Source organism: Rutidosis leptorrhynchoides, chromosome 1 (genome assembly GCF_046630445.1).
Source record: "Rutidosis leptorrhynchoides isolate AG116_Rl617_1_P2 chromosome 1, CSIRO_AGI_Rlap_v1, whole genome shotgun sequence".
Lineage (NCBI taxonomy): Eukaryota > Viridiplantae > Streptophyta > Magnoliopsida > Asterales > Asteraceae > Rutidosis > Rutidosis leptorrhynchoides.
Genome location: NC_092333.1, coordinates 300,415,488 through 300,435,896, shown reverse-complemented (window position 1 = coordinate 300,435,896; position 20,409 = coordinate 300,415,488).

Below are 20,409 nucleotides of genomic sequence, written 5' to 3'. Positions count from 1 at the left end.
GAACAATACTAAATGATGAATTTAACTTTAATGAGTAAGTAGCGGAAAATGAAATGTCGTTACAATGACAGGAATAACAATATCGTAAATGTTCACATGCAGAAGTAATAAATGAGATATCTCTTGATCCTATGTCCAAGTCGCATCACATAAGCGGTAAGTATAAGAGCTTGAATCAAACAACACCTGAGACAAAACATGCTAAAGTGTCAACCAAAAAGGTTGAGTGAAGTTCATAGGTTTAATAAAAAGTTTGTCGTTGTTTTAGACCACAAGATTTAGTTTGTAAAGTTGATCTCCCGCAGGATCAAAAAGTTATGCCAGTGCGTGATATTTAGACTAAACGTTCAAGTTTTGCCCCACGACAAGTTGTATTTGTCCTTGTCGGTTTAATTTCATTATTAAGTAATACAATGACTTGGTCAAATGTATCGGGGACGTTACTCCCGATAGGCCTACCCCTAATAATTAAGCATGCCGCAGCAATTAAAAATATCATTGTAGGGACTTAGTCGGACATAGCCGGGTATAGCATACTTTAACAGTTGGGTACTTGTGTCTAAAGTGTAAAAAGTAAAAACAGCATGTGTCTCACCCCAAGTAAAAGTAAGTAAGTTTGCTAGCAATAAAGAGGGGCTATGAATTCACCTTAGTAAGTAGAGAGAGAGTTATTCCTCGGAATAAAGAGTTGAATGAGTGAGCAGGAAAGTTAACCTATTGACATTTAAGAGTAGTTAAGTGTTTTGCCCATGTTTAAGTTTAAGTATGTGTTTGTTTTACTAAGTTTCTATTCCTAGTAAGTTACTATTTTTATAAAGTTTCCATTTTTAGAAAGTTTCTTATTTTACTAAGTTTCTATGACTAGAGAGTTTCTACTTTTATCAGTGTTTTCCATTTTAGGATACTTGCCGTATTAGATAAGCTTCCAATCACCCTGTTCCCTTCGAATGGCTAATTTAGATCTAAGGGCTTGAGCCATAGGACCCTTTAAATCGGAAATCCAAACCCTCTGCCTAGAATCTCATAGAAACCATTCGTCAAGAAAGTTCGAAGATCTATACATCTCTAATACATATCCCAAAATGTTTTTAAGTTACAATATAAGTAGTAGGTTATAGGTGCTAGTAATAGTAATAGTGTATACATGTTATTTATTTTATTTTTAATTGCATATAATTTATAACATTATTTACATGTTTCGGTAAAAATAATAACCGAAGTAAAAAGTAAAAAGTAAAAAAAATAAAAAGTAAGAAAAGAATACTTACTAGTAGTAATTCTTCAAAGAGAGAATGAGAGAAATTTTGGTGTGAGTTTGAATGAGAAATGAGGGGTATTTATACTTGAAAAAATTAGGTAAAAAGAATAAAACAATTAAAAGAAAAAAATATTTAATTCTTAATGGGATTTTAAAATTAAAAAGTATTAAATGTTAGGTCATGGGATAATGCACAAAATAAAATAATAAAAGTAGTTTTTCCATTACAATTTTTAATTAAAAAGTAATTTATTTATTTATTTATTTATTTTTTTTCATTTATTTTAAGGATTTTTTTATATAAATAAACAAATTGATTTAATGCTTTTCCAAGAATATTTGTCAATAATATTTTATTTTTATTTTTTTTATTTAATTAATAAATACAAATTTTGCATAAAATAATAAATAATTTGGTATTTTGTATTTTTAATAATAATTATGATTTTAATTATTAAACTATAGTTTTAGTAAGTTTGTAAATATTATTACATTTATACATAATTAGATTTATTATATAGTTAAATATATTATACATTAACTAAATAATAAAAGTGATACAAAGTTTATATACTTAGTTAAATTATGTCAAATTATATAAATTAATAATATATTATTTATTTAAGCGTACATTGTTGACTAAAAATTACTATTCGGTCAATATTTAATTATATATAATAACCCTTAATACATGTAGTCAGACATATAACCCTAGGGTTAATTCAGTAAATTTAGAAGTCGAAAAGTGAGGGTTGTTACACTTTTGTATTTATTTTGTATTATTTTTCTTTTCCTCTCGGTTAATAATTAAACACAAACAAATGTACATTAAATACTAAACTGCCTATTTATTTATTTTTTATAATTTTCGCAGCTTTTTCCAAGTATAATAATCTCAGAAAAAAATTTATAATTATTTTTCTTTCTGTTTAATATTTATTACGAATTTTGCATAGTTTTGTGTTTAATTAATAGGTAATTCGTATTTAAATATGGATAATATTCCAAAACATGTTATAATATTCTTTTTATAAGTGCTACTACTGTTATAAATAATTTCTAAACAAAAATAACTGCTGTGAATATTTTTATTCCATTTAAATTCGTTTTTATACATTAATTTGATTCGGTAACTATTAAAATGCAGAATAACTATATAAAATGTTATAATAATTAATTTTTCTCTTCCAATAATTTTTATATATCATATAACCTCTGTAAAAAATTATTATAACTGATTATTATTATTTATAAAATTTAATTTCTATTTTTACAAGGTATTCAATATATATACTCATTAAATACATAATAATTAGTATTTAAATACTTATAAAATCTACAAAATTATTTTGATTACTATTACATCGTATTAATATTTAAGAACCTGTAAGAATTATTTTTATCAATTATATACATTTATTTATTATTTAACTCAAATATACTCGTATATATCTAACAAAATTCGTTTTTAATTGTATTTTAAATATAAACCGAATATATAATTCATAAAAATAAATTTTATACATACTAGAATACTTAACATTAATTATAGTATGTTCATATAAATTTTAACATTGTATTTTAATTTATTATCAAATAAAAATGCAATCGGCTAATAAAAAAATAATAAAAAGAACCGTAACAAAAAAAAATTTGTTGGATAGAGATATACCTCAAAGTGCCGTGATATTTCTTGAGAGGATATTTTTTTTTTGTGAGTGTGAATGATAAAAATTAGATGTGTAGATAACTAGTATTTATAGAATAATATTTGACAAATTAAATAAAAGGAAGATAATAAATTTTTTTAAATGAACCGTGGGATTTTGCTAAAATCTTCGAATCATTTTTTTGAATTAGTTAAATTAGGAATGTAGTCTTTTTTCTAGTTTAAATACATTAGGACTAAGTAAAAAAATAAAAACAAGATTTATCTCTTTTTTTTTTCTTTTAACTCTCGGCCGAATATATATTAGGTGTATACATTTTTTTTTTTGTAGATAAGATTAGGATTATTCTAGAATTTTAGTATTTCAATTTTTTTTTTCTAATTTTTAAATACGAATTTAATATATTTTTATTTATATTTTTGGTATTTAATAATATTAAACTTTTATTTCTATATTATTAACTTATACTTTTTATTATTTATAATTGGGCCACATTACTTATCATATAAATTTTTGTTACTAAGTTAGTTATGTAGTACTTTACTTATTAACAAGTTATTATAGATTACATATATTCATAGTATTAAAAGTTCATGTATTAAATTAATATTAGAATTAGGGTTTATATAATGAGTTACTATTTAGGGTTAGGGTTTTGAATAATTAGGATTCATAGTATTAAATGCTAATTAGGGTTAGGGTTTATTATTAAATGTGTTAGGGTTTCGTATTAATAATTAGGGTTAGTGTTTATTTATTACGAGAAGTTAATATCTCTTTTCATTTATTATCCGGATAACAACCCTAATGATACAAGACACAAAAACCCCAATGGAAAATTAGGAAATTCAAAATGGAAAAATGTGGGTTGTTATAGTACCTCCCCGTTAATTTAAACTTCGTCCCGAATTTTCAGGAAGACTCCTCCGATGCATCAGTGGTTGGAAAAAGATGAGGATATTTCCGCTTCATCTGGTCTTTACGTTCCCAGGTATACTCGGGGCCTCTTCGTGAATTCCAGCGGATCTTAACAATAGGAATGGTACTTTGTTTCAAGCCTTTAACCTCACGATCCATAACCTCTATCGGTTCTTCAACGAAATACATTTTATCATCAATGCGGATATCATCTAATGGAATAACAAGTGTGTCATCAGCAAGACACTTTTTAAGATTCGAGACATGAAATACATCATGTACATTATTAAGCTCAGAGGGTAATTCTAATCGATACGCCACATGACCAATTCTTTCAGTAATCTTGAAAGGTCCAACAAATCGTGGGCTAAGTTTACTTCTCTTGCCAAAACGGACAACGCCCTTCCAAGGAGATACTTTCAACATGACCTTATCACCGACTTGGAATTCTATATCTTTCCGATTACTATTAGCATAGCTTTTCTGTCGGCTACGGGCAGTTTCTAATCGTTTCTTAATCTGAAAGATCTTTTCTGTAGTTTCATGTATGATTTCAGGACCAGTTAACTGTCTATCTTCAAGTTCATCCCAGTACAGTGGAGATCTACATTTTCGCCCGTATAAAGCCTCAAATGGTGCAGCCTTAATACTTGAGTGATAGCTGTTATTGTAAGAAAACTCAGCCAAAGGCAAATGTCTATCCCATCCTTTGCCAAAATCGATAACACAAGCACGTAGCATATCTTCCAACGTTTGGATGATTCGTTCACTTTGACCATCGGTTTGCGGATGATAAGCAGTACTCATGTCGAGTTGAGTTCCAAGTGCAGATTGTAGAGATTTCCAGAATCTGGAAATGAATCGACTGTCGCGGTCAGAAATTATAGAGATAGGTACTCCATGACGGGAGACGACCTCTTTAATGTATAGTTGTGACAATCTCTCCATCTTGTCAGTTTCCTTCATTGGTAAGAAATGTGCAGATTTAGTAAGACGATCCACTATGACCCAAATAGTATCATTGCCACTAGAAGTCTGAAATGTCCCGTTCTTATTGATTAAAAACGTTCCATATTAATTGATTTCGTTGCGAGGTTTTGACCTCTATATGAGACGTTTTTCAAAGACTGCATTCATTTTTAAAACAAACCATAACCTTTATTTCATAAATAAAGGTTTAAAAAGCTTTACGTAGATTATCAAATAATGATAATCTAAAATATCCTGTTTACACACGACCATTACATAATGGTTTACAATACAAATATATTACATCGAAATCAGTTTCTTGAATGCAGTTTTTACACAATATCATACAAACATGGACTCCAAATCTTGTCCTCATTTTAGTATGCAACAGCGGAAGCTCTTAGTATTCACCTGAGAATAAACATGCTTTAAACGTCAACAAAAATGTTGGTGAGTTATAGGTTTAACCTATATATATCAAATCGTAACAATAGACCACAAGATTTCATATTTCAATACACATCCCATACATAGAGATAAAAATCATTCATATGGTGAACACCTGGTAACCGACATTAACAAGATGCATATATAAGAATATCCCCATCATTCCGGGACACCCTTCGGATATGATATAAATTTCGAAGTACTAAAGCATCCGGTACTTTGGATGAGGTTTGTTAGGCCCAATAGATCTATCTTTAGGATTCGCGTCAATTAGGGTGTCTGTTCCCTAATTCTTAGATTACCAGACTTAATAAAAAGGGGCATATTCGATTTCGATAATTCAACCATAGAATGTAGTTTCACGTACTTGTGTCTATTTTGTAAATCATTTATAAAACCTGCATGTATTCTCATCCCAAAAATATTAGATTTTAAAAGTGGGACTATAACTCACTTTCACAGATTTTTACTTCGTCGGGAAGTAAGACTTGGCCACTGGTTGATTCACGAACCTATAACAATATATACATATATATCAAAGTATGTTTAAAATATATTTACAACACTTTTAATATATTTTGATGTTTTAAGTTTATTAAGTCAGCTGTCCTCGTTAGTAACCTACAACTAGTTGTCTACAGTTAGATGTACAGAAATAAATCGATAAATATTATCTTGAATCAATCCACGACCCAGTGTATACGTATCTCAGTATTGATCACAACTCAAACTATATATATTTTGGAATCAACCTCAACCCTGTATAGCTAACTCCAACATTCACATATAGAGTGTCTATGGTTGTTCCGAAATATATATAGATGTGTCGACATGATAGGTCGAAACATTGTATACGTGTCTATGGTATCTCAAGATTACATAATATATAATACAAGTTGATTAAGTTATGGTTGGAATAGATTTGTTACCAATTTTTACGTAGCTAAAATGAGAAAAATTATCCAATCTTGTTTTACCCATAACTTCTTCATTTTAAATCCGTTTTGAGTGAATCAAATTACTATGGTTTCATATTGAACTCTATTTTATGAATCAAAGTATAGGTTTATAGTCCGAAAAATAAGTTACAAGTCGTTTTTGTAAAGGTAGTCATTTCAGTCGAAAGAACGACGTCTAGATGACCATTTTAGAAAACATACTTCCACTTTGAGTTTAACCATAATTTTTGGATATAGTTTCATGTTCATAATAAAAATCATTTTCTCAGAATAACAACTTTTAAATCAAAGTTTATCATAGTTTTTAATTAACTAACCCAAAACAGCCCGCGGTGTTACTACGACGGCGTAAATCCGGTTTTACGGTGTTTTTCGTGTTTCCAGGTTTTAAATCATTAAGTTAGCATATAATATAGATATAGAACATGTGTGTAGTTACTTTTAAATGTCAAGTTAGAAGGATTAACTTTTGTTTGCGAACAAGTTTAGAATTAACTAAACTATGTTCTAGTGATTACGAGTTTAAACCTTCGAATAAGATAGTTTTATATATATGAATCGAATGATGTTATGAACATCATTACTACCTCAAGTTTAGTAGGTAAACCTACTAAAAGTGACAAGAAATGATCTAGCTTCAAAGGATCTTGGATGGCTTGAAAGTTCTTGAAGTAGGATCATAACACAAAAACAAGTTCAAGTAAGATTTTTACTCGAATTAAGATAGTTTATAGTTATAGAAATTGAATCAAAGTTTGAATATGAATATTACCTTGAATAAGAAAGATAACCTACTGTATATAACAGAGGTTTCTTGATCTTAGATGATTACTTGGAATGGATTAGAAAGCTTGGAAGTAAATTAGTAAACTTGAAGGGATTTTTGAAGTGTTCTTGAAGTGTTCTTCCTATGATGATTATAGCTTGATTCTTGAAGTGATTTTTGATGAAGATGATGATTAACTACTGTAAAAATACGTTCATAATAGTGTGTGTGTGTTGAGAGAGAATTAGAAAGAGAATTGGAAGTGAAATGGAGTGAATGATGAGTGGTAATTGGTGAGTGGTGAGTGGGGTTAAAAGGAGTTCTAGTTAGTTGACTAGCTCATGGTAGAAGTTAAAATTGATTAATCATACATGACATAATTAAGAGTGGAATCCCATGCTAGTTCCTATTGGTATATACTCATAGTAAGTACGTTTTGAAGCTGTGTATAATAAGGGTAAGAATACGACTAGAATTCTTGATGAAAGAAAAGAATGGAAAAGTAACTGTAACCATTTTCGTTAAGTATGAGTGTTTTGATATATGTCTTGAAGTCTTTCAAAAGTATTTTAATACATCTAAATACACTACATGTATATACATTTTAACTGAGTCGTTAAGTCATCGTTAGTCGTTACATGTAAGTGTTGTTTTGAAACCTTTAAGTTAACGATCTCAATTAATGTTGTTAACCCATTGTTTATTATATCTAATGAGATGTTAAATTATTATATTATCATGATATTATGATATATTAATATATCTTAATATGATATATATACATTTAAATGTCGTTACAACGATAATCGTTACATATATGTCTCGTTTCGAAATCCTTAAGTTAGTAGTCTTGTTTATATGTATATAACTCATTGTTAATATACTTATGGAGATACTTACTTATCATAATCTCATGTTAACCATATGTATATCCATATATATATCGTCATGTCATTTTTACAAGTTTTAACGTTCGTGAATCGCCGGTCAACTTGGGTGGTCAATTGTCTATATGAAACATATTTCAATTAATCAAGTCTTAACAAGTTTGATTTCTTAGCATGTTGGAAACATTTAATCATGTAAATATCAATCTCAATTAATATATATAAACATGGAAAAGTTCGGGTCACTACAGTACCTACCCGTTAAATAAATTTCGTCCCGAAATTTTAAGCTGTTGAAGGTGTTGACGAATCTTCTGGAAATAGATGTGGGTATTTCTTCTTCATCTGATCTTCATGCTCCCAGGTGAACTCGAGTCCTCTACGAGCATTCCATCGAACCTTAACAATTGGTATCTTGTTTTTCTTAAGTCTTTTAACCTCACGATCCATTATTTCGACGGGTTCTTCGATGAATTGAAGTTTTTCGTTGATTTGGATTTCATCTAACGGAATAGTGAGATCTTCTTTAGCAAAACATTTCTTCAAATTCGAGACGTGGAAAGTGTTATGTACAGTCGCGAGTTGTTGAGGTAACTCAAGTCGGTAAGCTACTGGTCCAACACGATCAATAATCTTGAATGGTCCAATATACCTTGGATTTAATTTCCCTCGTTTACCAAATCGAACAACGCCTTTCCAAGGTGCAACTTTAAGCATGACCATCTCTCCAATTTCAAATTCTATATCTTTTCTTTTAATGTCAGCGTAGCTCTTTTGTCGACTTTGGGCGGTTTTCAACCGTTGTTGAATTTGGATGATCTTCTCGGTAGTTTCTTGTATAATCTCCGGACCCGTAATCTGTCTATCCCCCACTTCACTCCAACAAATCGGAGACCTGCACTTTCTACCATAAAGTGCTTCAAACGGCGCCATCTCAATGCTTGAATGGTAGCTGTTGTTGTAGGAAAATTCTGCTAACGGTAGATGTCGATCCCAACTGTTTCCGAAATCAATAACACATGCTCGTAGCATGTCTTCAAGCGTTTTATCGTCCTTTCGCTCTGCCCATCAGTTTGTGGATGATAGGCAGTACTCATGTCTAGACGAGTTCCTAATGCTTGCTGTAATGTCTGCCAGAATCTTGAAATAAATCTGCCATCCCTATCAGAGATAATAGAGATTGGTATTCCATGTCTGGAGACGACTTCCTTCAAATACAGTCGTGCTAACTTCTCCATCTTGTCATCTTCTCTTATTGGCAGGAAATGTGCTGATTTGGTGAGACGATCAACTATTACCCAAATAGTATCAAAACCACTTGCAGTCCTTGGCAATTTAGTGATGAAATCCATGGTAATGTTTTCCCATTTCCATTCCGGGATTTCGGGTTGTTGAAGTAGACCTGATGGTTTCTGATGCTCAGCTTTGACCTTAGAACACGTCAAACATTCTCCTACGTATTTAGCAACATCGGCTTTCATACCCGGCCACCAAAAATATTTCCTGAGATCCGTGTACATCTTCCCCGTTCCAGGATGTATTGAGTATCTGGTTTTATGAGCTTCTCTAAGTACCATTTCTCTCATATCTCCAAATTTTGGTACCCAAATCCTTTCAGCCCTATACCGGGTTCCGTCTTCCCGAATATTAAGATGTTTCTCCGATCCTTTGGGTATTTCATCCTTTAAATTTCCCTCTTTTAAAACTCCTTGTTGCGCCTCCTTTATTTGAGTAGTAAGGTTATTATGAATCATTATATTCATAGATTTTACTCGAATGGGTTCTCTGTCCTTCCTGCTCAAGGCATCGGCTACCACATTTGCCTTCCCCGGGTGGTAACGAATCTCAAAGTCATAATCATTCAATAATTCAATCCACCTACGCTGCCTCATATTCAATTGTTTCTGATTAAATATGTGTTGAAGACTTTTGTGGTCGGTATATATAATACTTTTGACCCCATATAAGTAGTGCCTCCAAGTCTTTAATGCAAAAACAACCGCGCCTAGTTCCAAATCATGCATCGTATAATTTTGTTCGTGAATCTTCAATTGTCTAGACGCATAAGCAATCACCTTCGTTCGTTGCATTAATACACAACCGAGACCTTGCTTTGATGCGTCACAATAAATCACAAAATCATCATTCCCTTCAGGCAATGACAATATAGGTGCCGTAGTTAGCTTTTTCTTCAATAACTGAAACGCTTTCTCTTGTTCATCATTCCATTCAAATTTCTTCCCTTTATGCGTTAATGCAGTCAAGGGTTTTGCTATTCTGGAAAAGTCTTGGATGAACCTTCTGTAGTAACCAGCTAGTCCTAAAAACTGGCGTATGTGTTTCGGAGTTTTCGGGGTTTCCCACTTTTCAACAGTTTCTATCTTTGCCGGATCCACCTTAATACCTTCTTTGTTCACTATGTGACCGAGGAATTGAACTTCTTCCAACCAAAATGCACACTTTGAAAACTTAGCGTACAATTCTTCCTTCCTCAATACTTCAAACACCTTTCTCAAATGTTCACCGTGTTCTTGGTCATTCTTTGAGTAAATAAGTATGTCATCAATGAAAACAATGACAAACTTGTCAAGGTATGGTCCACACACTCGGTTCATAAGGTCCATGAACATAGCTGGTGCATTAGTTAAACCAAACGGCATGACCATAAACTCGTAATGACCGTAACGTGTTCTGAAAGCAGTCTTTGGAATATCATCTTCTTTCACCCGCATTTGATGATACCCGGAACGTAAGTCAATCTTTGAATAAACAGACGAGCCTTGTAGTTGATCAAATAAGTCGTCGATTCTCGGTAGTGGGTAGCGGTTCTTGATGGTAAGTTTGTTCAACTCTCGGTAGTCGATACACAACCTGAATGTACCATCTTTCTTCTTGACAAACAAAACAGGAGCTCCCCACGGTGATGTGCTTGGTCAAATGAAACCACGCTCTAAAAGTTCTTGTAATTGGCTTTGCAGTTCTTTCATCTCACTGGGTGCGAGTCTGTAAGGAGCACGAGCTACTGGTGCAGCTCCTGGTACAAGATCTATTTGAAATTCAACGGATCGATGTGGGGGTAATCCCGGTAATTCTTTCGGAAATACATCGGGAAATTCTTTTGCAATGGGAACATCATTGATGCTCTTTTCTTCAGTTTGTACTTTCTCGACGTGTGCTAGAACAGCATAGCAACCTTTTCTTATTAGTTTTTGTGCCTTCAAATTACTAATAAGATGTAGCTTCGTGTTGCCCTTTTCTCCGTACACCATTAAGGGTTTTCCTTTTTCTCGTATAATGCGAATTGCATTTTTGTAACAAACGATCTCTGCTTTCACTTCTTTCAACCAGTACATACTGATTATCACATCAAAACTCCCTAACTCTACTGGTATCAAATCAATCTTAAATGTTTCGCTAACCAGTTTAATTTCTCGATTCCGACATATATTATCTGCTGAAATTAATTTACCATTTGCTAATTCGAGTAGAAATTTACTATCCAAAGGCGTCAATGGACAACTTAATTTAGCACAAAAATCTCTACTCATATAGCTTCTATCCGCACCCGAATCAAATAAAACGTAAGCAGATTTATTGTCAATAAAAAACGTACCCGTAACAAGCTCCGGGTCTTCCTGTGCCTCGGCCGCATTAATATTGAAAACTCTTCCGCGGCCTTGTCCATTCGTGTTCTCCTGGTTCGGGCAATTTCTAATAATGTAGCCTGGTTTTCCACATTTATAACAAACTACATTGGCATAACTTGCTCCGACACTACTTGCTCCGCCATTACTCGTTCCAACACCATTTGTTCCTTCAGTTCTATTAACCCCTGGTCCGTAGACCTCACACTTCATCGCGCTATGACCATTTCTTTTACACTTGTTGCAAAATTTGGTGCAGAACCCCGAGTGATACTTTTCACACCTTTGGCATAGCTGCTTCTGATTGTTGTTGTTGTTGCGGTTATTATTGTTATTGGGATGATTGTTGTAGTTGTTGTTGTTGTTGTTGTTGTTGTTGTTGTTGTTGTTGTTATTGTTGAGCCGTTTGTTGTAGTTGCGATTGATGTTGCGATTGTTGGGATAATTGTTGCGATTATTGTTGTAATTGCTGTTGTTGTTGTATTGGTGATTCTTATCACCGTTTTCCTCCCACTTTCTTTTGACTTGCTTCACATTGGCCTCTTCGGCAGTCTGTTCTTTAATTCTTTCTTCAATCTGGTTCACTAGTTTGTGAGCCATTCTACATGCCTGTTGTATGGAGGCGGGCTCGTGTGAACTTATATCTTCTTGGATTCTTTCCGGTAATCCTTTCACAAACGCGTCGATCTTCTCTTCCTCATCTTCGAATGCTCCCGGACACAATAGGCACAATTCTGTGAATCGTCTTTCGTACGTGGTAATATCAAATCCTTGGGTTCGTAACCCTCTAAGTTCTGTCTTGAGCTTATTGACCTCGGTTCTGGGACGGTACTTCTCGTTCATCAAGTGCTTGAATGCTGACCACGGTAGTGCGTACGCATCATCTTGTCCCACTTGCTCTAGATAGGTATTCCACCATGTTAACGCAGAACCTGTGAAGGTATGCGTAGCGTACTTCACTTTGTCCTCTTCAGTACACTTACTTATGGCAAACACCGATTCGACCTTCTCGGTCCACCGTTTCAATCCGATCGGTCCTTCGGTTCCATCAAATTCCAAAGGTTTGCAGGCAGTGAATTCTTTGTAGGTGCATCCTACACGATTTCCTGTACTGCCAGATCCAAGGTTATTGTTGGTATGTAGCACAGCCTGTACTGCGGCTATGTTTGAAGCTAGAAAAGTACGGAATTCCTCTTCATTCATATTCACGGTGTGTCGAGTAGTCGGTGCCATTTCCTTCAAAATAGTCAAATGGAACAAGTTAATCATACAGAATATTAAGAGTAGTTAATAGTATTTCGTAGCATAATATGAACTCATTTATAAAAGCTTTTTCTTTATATTAGCATTTTATAAGTTTAAATTCGGGTAGTACCTACCCATTAAGTTCATACTTAGTAGCTAATATACAATTCAACTACTACAATTCTATATGAAAAACTGATTGTAATAATATTTCGCGTTCAAACTTTTATACAATATTTTACAAACTTACAATACCGCTTATTTTACATAAAGCATGAAATATAGCACACAATAACTTTGATACAAGATAGTTGTGAAGATAATTCTAGCTAGTACACAAGTCGTTCAGCAAAGGCAATAAAGACACGTAATTCATACGTCCAGCAACAAGTCATGCATTCTGGTTTTACTAGGACTACTTCCCATCCTTGGTCTTGTGGAACATAACCGTTATGGCCGTTGATAAGACAGCGTGTTGTAACGTCGTCAAAGGGACTAGGGTTACGTAATGACCAACAGTCTCGTAATAACCTAAAAACCTCATTTCTTACCCCAATTACCGACTCCGTCACTTGTGGGAACGTTTTGTTTAATAGTTGTAGCCCGATGTTCTTGTTCTCACTTTGGTGAGAAGCGAACATTACTAACCCGTAAGCATAACATGCTTCTTTATGTTGCATGTTAGCCACTTTTTCTAAATCACGAAGTCCTATATTCGGATATACTGAGTCAAAATAATTTCTTAACCCGTTGCGTAAAATAGCATTTGGGTTCCCCGCAATATATGCGTCAAAGTAAACACATCGTAACTTATGGATTTACCAATGTGATATCCCCCATCTTTCAAACGAAAGCCTTTTATAAACCAAGGCATTCTTGGAACGTTCTTTGAATGTCTTACAAACTGATCTCGCCTTAAATAGTTGTGCCAAGGAATTCTGACCGACTCTAGACAAGATTTCATCAATCATGTCTCCGGGTAGGTCTCTTAAAATATTGGGTTGTCTATCCATTTTGTGTTTTTATACTGTAAAATAGACAAGAGTTAGATTCATAAAAAAATACTTATTAATACAAGCAATTTTTACATATATCATAAAGCATAAGCACACTATATTACATATATTACACCACACGAATACAACTATCTTATTCCGACTCGCTCGTTTCTTCTTGTTCGGTTTTGGTTCATTTTTCCAAGTTTCTAGGGATATATGATGTTCCCCTAATACGAGCCGTCGTTGTCCACATTGGTTTAGAAAAACCTGGTGGTTTAGAGGTTCCCGGGTCATTGTTACAACTTAAGGACTTCGGGGGTTGACGATACATATAAAGTTCATCGGGGTTGGAATTAGATTTCTCTATTTTTATGCCCTTTCCCTTATTATTTTCTTTTGCCTTTTTAAATTCAGTTGGGGTAATTTCTATAACATCATCGGAATTCTCGTCAGAATCCGATTCATCGGAGAATTGGTAATCCTCCCAATATTTTGCTTCCTTGGCGGAAACACCATTGACCATAATTAATCTTGGTCGGTTGGTTGAGGATTCTCTTTTACTTAACCGTTTAATTATTTCCCCCACCGGTTCTATTTCTTCTTTTTCCGGTTCCGATTCTTCTTCTGGTTCCGACTCTTCTTCCGGTTCCGACTCTTCTTCCGGTTCCTCTTCGGGAACTTGTGAATCAGTCCACGAATCATTCCAATTTACATTTGACTCTTCATTATTATTAGGTGAGTCAATGGGACTTGTTCTAGAGGTAGACATCTATCACATAATATCAAACACGTTAAGAGATTAATATATCACATAATATTCATATGTTAAAAATATATAGTTTTCAACAAAAATGTAAAGCAATCATTTTTAAAGAAAACACGGTCGAAGTCCAGACTCACTAATGCATCCTAACAAACTCGATAAGACACACTAATGCAAATTTTCTGGTTCTCTAAGACCAACGCTCGGATACCAACTGAAATGTCCCGTTCTTATTGATTAAAAACGTTCTATATTAATTGATTTCGTTGCGAGGTTTTGACCTCTATATGAGACGTTTTTCAAAGACTGCATTCATTTTTAAAACAAACCATAACCTTTATTTCATAAATAAAGGTTTAAAAAGCTTTACGTAGATTATCAAATAATGATAATCTAAAATATCCTGTTTACACACGACCATTACATAATGGTTTACAATACAAATATGTTACATCGAAATCAGTTTCTTGAATGCAGTTTTTACACAATATCATACAAACATGGACTCCAAATCTTGTCCTCATTTTAGTATGCAACAGCGGAAGCTCTTAGTATTCACCTGAGAATAAACATGCTTTAAACGTCAACAAAAATGTTGGTGAGTTATAGGTTTAACCTATATATATCAAATCGTAACAATAGACCACAAGATTTCATATTTCAATACACATCCCATACATAGAGATAAAAATCATTCATATGGTGAACACCTGGTAACCGACATTAACAAGATGCATATATAAGAATATCCCCATCATTCCGGGACACCCTTCGGATATGATATAAATTTCGAAGTACTAAAGCATCCGGTACTTTGGATGGGGTTTGTTAGGCCCAATAGATCTATCTTTAGGATTCGCGTCAATTAGGGTGTCTGTTCCCTAATTCTTAGATTACCAGACTTAATAAAAAGGGGCATATTCGATTTCGATAATTCAACCATAGAATGTAGTTTCACGTACTTGTGTCTATTTTGTAAATCATTTATAAAACCTGCATGTATTCTCATCCCAAAAATATTAGATTTTAAAAGTGGGACTATAACTCACTTTCACAGATTTTTACTTCGTCGGGAAGTAAGACTTGGCCACTGGTTGATTCACGAACCTATAACAATATATACATATATATCAAAGTATGTTTAAAATATATTTACAACACTTTTAATATATTTTGATGTTTTAAGTTTATTAAGTCAGCTGTCCTCGTTAGTAACCTACAACTAGTTGTCTACAGTTAGATGTACAGAAATAAATCGATAAATATTATCTTGAATCAATCCACGACCCAGTGTATACGTATCTCAGTATTGATCACAACTCAAACTATATATATTTTGGAATCAACCTCAACCCTGTATAGCTAACTCCAACATTCACATATAGAGTGTCTATGGTTGTTCCGAAATATATATAGATGTGTCGACATGATAGGTCGAAACGTTGTATACGTGTCTATGGTATCTCAACATTACATAATATACAATACAAGTTGATTAAGTTATGGTTGGAATAGATTTGTTACCAATTTTCACGTAGCTAAAATGAGAAAAATTATCCAATCTTGTTTTACCCATAACTTCTTCATTTTAAATCCGTTTTGAGTGAATCAAATTGCTATGGTTTCATATTGAACTCTATTTTATGAATCTAAACATAAAATTATAGGTTTATAGTCGGAAAAATAAGTTACAAGTCGTTTTTGTAAAGGTAGTCATTTCAGTCGAAAGAACGACGTCTAGATGACCATTTTAGAAAACATACTTCCACTTTGAGTTTAACCATAATTTTTGGATATAGTTTCATGTTCATAATAAAAATCATTTTCTCAGAATAACAACTTTTAAATCAAAGTTTATCATAGTTTTTAATTAACTAACCCAAAACAGCCCGCGGTGTTACTACGACGGCGTAAATCCGGTTTTACGGTGTTTTTCGTGTTTCCAGGTTTTAAATCATTAAGTTAGCATATCATATAGATATAGAACATGTGTGTAGTTAATTTTAAAAGTCAAGTTAGAAGGATTAACTTTTGTTTGCGAACAAGTTTAGAATTAACTAAACTATGTTCTAGTGATTACGAGTTTAAACCTTCGAATAAGATAGTTTTATATATATGAATCGAATGATGTTATGAACATCATTACTACCTCAAGTTTAGTAGGTAAACCTACTGGAAGTGACAAGAAATGATCTAGCTTCAAAGGATCCTGGATGGCTTGAAAGTTCTTGAAGTAGGATCATGACACAAAAACAAGTTCAAGTAAGATTTTTACACGAATTAAGATAGTTTATAGTTATAGAAATTGAATCAAAGTTTGAATATGATTATTACCTTGAATAAGAAAGATAACCTACTGTATATAACAAAGGTTTCTTGATCTTAGATGATTACTTGGAATGGATTAGAAAGCTTGGAAGTAAATTAGTAAACTTGAAGGGATTTTTGAAGTGTTCTTGAAGTGTTCTTCCTATGATGATTATAGCTTGATTCTTGAAGTGATTTTTGATGAAGATGATGATTAACTACTGGAAAAATACGTTCATAATAGTGTGTGTGTGTTGAGAGAGAATTAGAAAGAGAATTGAAAGTGAAATGGAGTGAATGATGAGTGGTAATTGGTGAGTGGTGAGTGGGGTTAAAAGGAGTTCTAGTTAGTTGAATAGCTCATGGTAGAAGTTAAAATTGATTAGTCATACATGAAATAATCAAGAGTAGAATCACATGCTAGTTCCTATTGGTATATACTCATAGTAAGTACGTTTTGAAGCTGTGTATAATACGGGTAAGAATACGACTAGAATTCTTGATGAAAGAAAAGAATGGAAAAGTAACTGTAACCATTTTCGTTAAGTATGAGTGTTTTGATATATGTCTTGAAGTCTTCCAAAAGTACTTTAATACATCTAAATACACTACATGTATATACATTTTAACTGAGTCGTTAAGTCATCGTTAGTCGTTACATGTAAGTGTTGTTTTGAAACCTTTAAGTTAACGATCTCAATTAATGTTGTTAACCCATTGTTTATTATATCTAATGAGATGTTAAATTATTATATTATCATGATATTATGATATATTAATATATCTTAATATGATATATATACATTTAAATGTCGTTACAACGATAATCGTTACATATATGTCTCGTTTCGAAATCCTTAAGTTAGTAGTCTTGTTTATATGTATATAATTCATTGTTAATATACTTATGGAGATACTTACTTATCATAATCTCATGTTAACCATATGTATATCCATATATATATCGTCATGTCGTTTTTACAAGTTTTAACGTTCGTGAATCGCCGGTCAACTTGGGTGGTCAATTGTCTATATGAAACATATTTCAATTAATCAAGTTTTAACAAGTTTGATTGCTTAGCATGTTGAAAACATTTAATCATGTAAATATCAATCTCAATTAATATATATAAACATGGAAAAGTTTGGGTCACTACAAAGTCTTGGGCAACTTAGTGATAAAATCCATAGTGATGCATTCCCACTTCCACTGCGGAATATCCGGTTGTTGAAGTAAACCAGATGGCTTCTGATGCTCGGCTTTGACTTTCAAACAAGTCAAACACTTACTAACATACATAGCAATGTCTGATTTCAGGTTAGGCCACCAATAAAACTCTTTCACATCATGATACATTTTACTAGAGCCTTGGTGAATAGAATATCTAGTCTTATGTGCTTCATCCAAGACTAGTTCTCGTATGTTTCCAAAAACTGGGACCCAGATTCGGCCACTGAAATAACGTGTTCCATTTCCCTTGGTTTCAAACTTCTTTTCTAGACCTTTAAGTCCCTACAGTTGGACATTCTCCTCTTTCAATGCCTCAAGTTGTGCCTCATGGATTTGAGATGTAAGATTAGTACGAATACGCACATTCAAAGCTCGGACTCGGATTGTTTTGGCACGATCCTTTCTACTAAGGGCATCGGCTACTACATTTGCCTTTCCAGGATGATATTTAAGCTCACAGTCGTAGTCATTTAACAACTCGATCCAACGCCTTTGCCTCATGTTTAGCTGTTTCTGGTCAAAAATATGTTGAAGACTTTTATGATCGGTAAACACCGTGATTCTAACCCCATAGAGGTAATGTCTCCACATCTTCAATGCAAATACCACAGCTCCTAACTCCAAGTCGTGTGTGGTATAGTTCTTCTCATGTTTCTTCAACTGTCTAGATACATAGGCGATAACCTTTTTACGTTGCATCAGAACACATCCGAAACCTTGATTTGAGGCATCGCAATAGACTACAAAATCGTCAGTGCCCTCGGGTAATGATAGAATCGGGGCTGTGGTCAATTTATCCTTTAGAATCTTGAAAGCAGATTCCTGTTCCTCGGACCACTCGAATTTCTTCCCCTTGTGAGTGAGCTTGGTGAGAGGTTTGGCTATAAGAGAAAAGTCTTTGATAAACCTTCGGTAATAACCAGCAAGTCCCAAAAATTGACGAATATGCTTCGCACTTCTAGGTACTTCCCAGTTCTGGATAGCGGTGATTTTTGCAGGATCGACATGTATTCCATTACTATCAACTACATGCCCGACGAATTGTACGGTTCTCAACCAAAATTCACACTTGGAGAATTTGGCGTACAGCTATTCCTTCTTTAAGAGTTCTAGAATTAATCGCAGATGTTGCTCATGCTCTTTCTCGCTCTTAGAATAGATTAAGATATCATCGATGAAAACGATCACGAATTTGTCAAGATAAGGTTTGCATACACGGTTCATAAGATCCATGAATACAGCAGGAGCATTAGTTAATCCAAAAGGCATGACAAGAAACTCATAGTGTCCATAACGAGTTCGAAAAGCAGTCTTAGAAACATCAGCTTCCTTGATCCTCAATTGATGATAACCCGACCTAAGATCAATCTTTGAATAGACACTTGAACCCTGTAATTGGTCAAACAGATCATCAATACGTGGAAGTGGGTAATGGTTCTTAATGGTCAGCTTGTTGAGTTCACGATAATCAATACACATTCTCAACGTGCCATCTTTCTTTTTAACAAAGAGAACGGGTGCTCCCCACGGAGACGAACTAGGACGAATGAAACCCTTGTCTAAGAGTTACTGGAGTTGGTTGGATAATTCCTTCATCTATGATGGAGCTAATCGGTATGGTGCCTTTGCAATAGGTGCAGCACTGGGAGTCAAGTCAATCTGAAACTCAACTTGTCTTTGGGGTGGAAGACCAGGGAGTTCCTCAGGAAACACTTCAGGAAAGTCTCTAACTATCGGTACATCTTCAACTCGTTTCTCATCCGGTTTGACTTCCTTTACATGAGCTAGAATGGCTTGGTACCCTTTCATTAGGTACTTGCGGGTTTTGATACATGAAATGAGGTTAAGTTTCGAACCACTCTTTTCTCCTTGAATGATTAAGGTTTCATCATTCTCAAGGGGAATGTTAATGGTTTTATCGAAGCACATAATTCTCGCCTTTATTGGGGATAACCAATCCATCCCTACAACTACATCAAAGCTTCCCAACTCGACTGGCAACAAATCTATCTTAAAGTGTTTGTCTGCTAGAACCAGATCAAAATTTTTATAAACACTATCTACTTTCATAAGTTTACCATTTGCTACTTCTACAAGACGCTTAATTTCTAAGGCTTGCGGTTTTTCAGTGAATAAGACACAAAATTCAGTAGACAGATAACTTCTATCAGCACCAGAATCAAATAGAACAGTAGCGTAGAAGTTGTTAACAAGGAACGTACCCGTTATCACTTCATCATCATCACGGGCTTCTTCAGTAGTCATGACAAAAGTCCTGCCTTTAGCATTACCAGCATCAGTTTTCTTCTTTGGACAGTTAGGCTTGATATGACCTTTTTCCCCACAA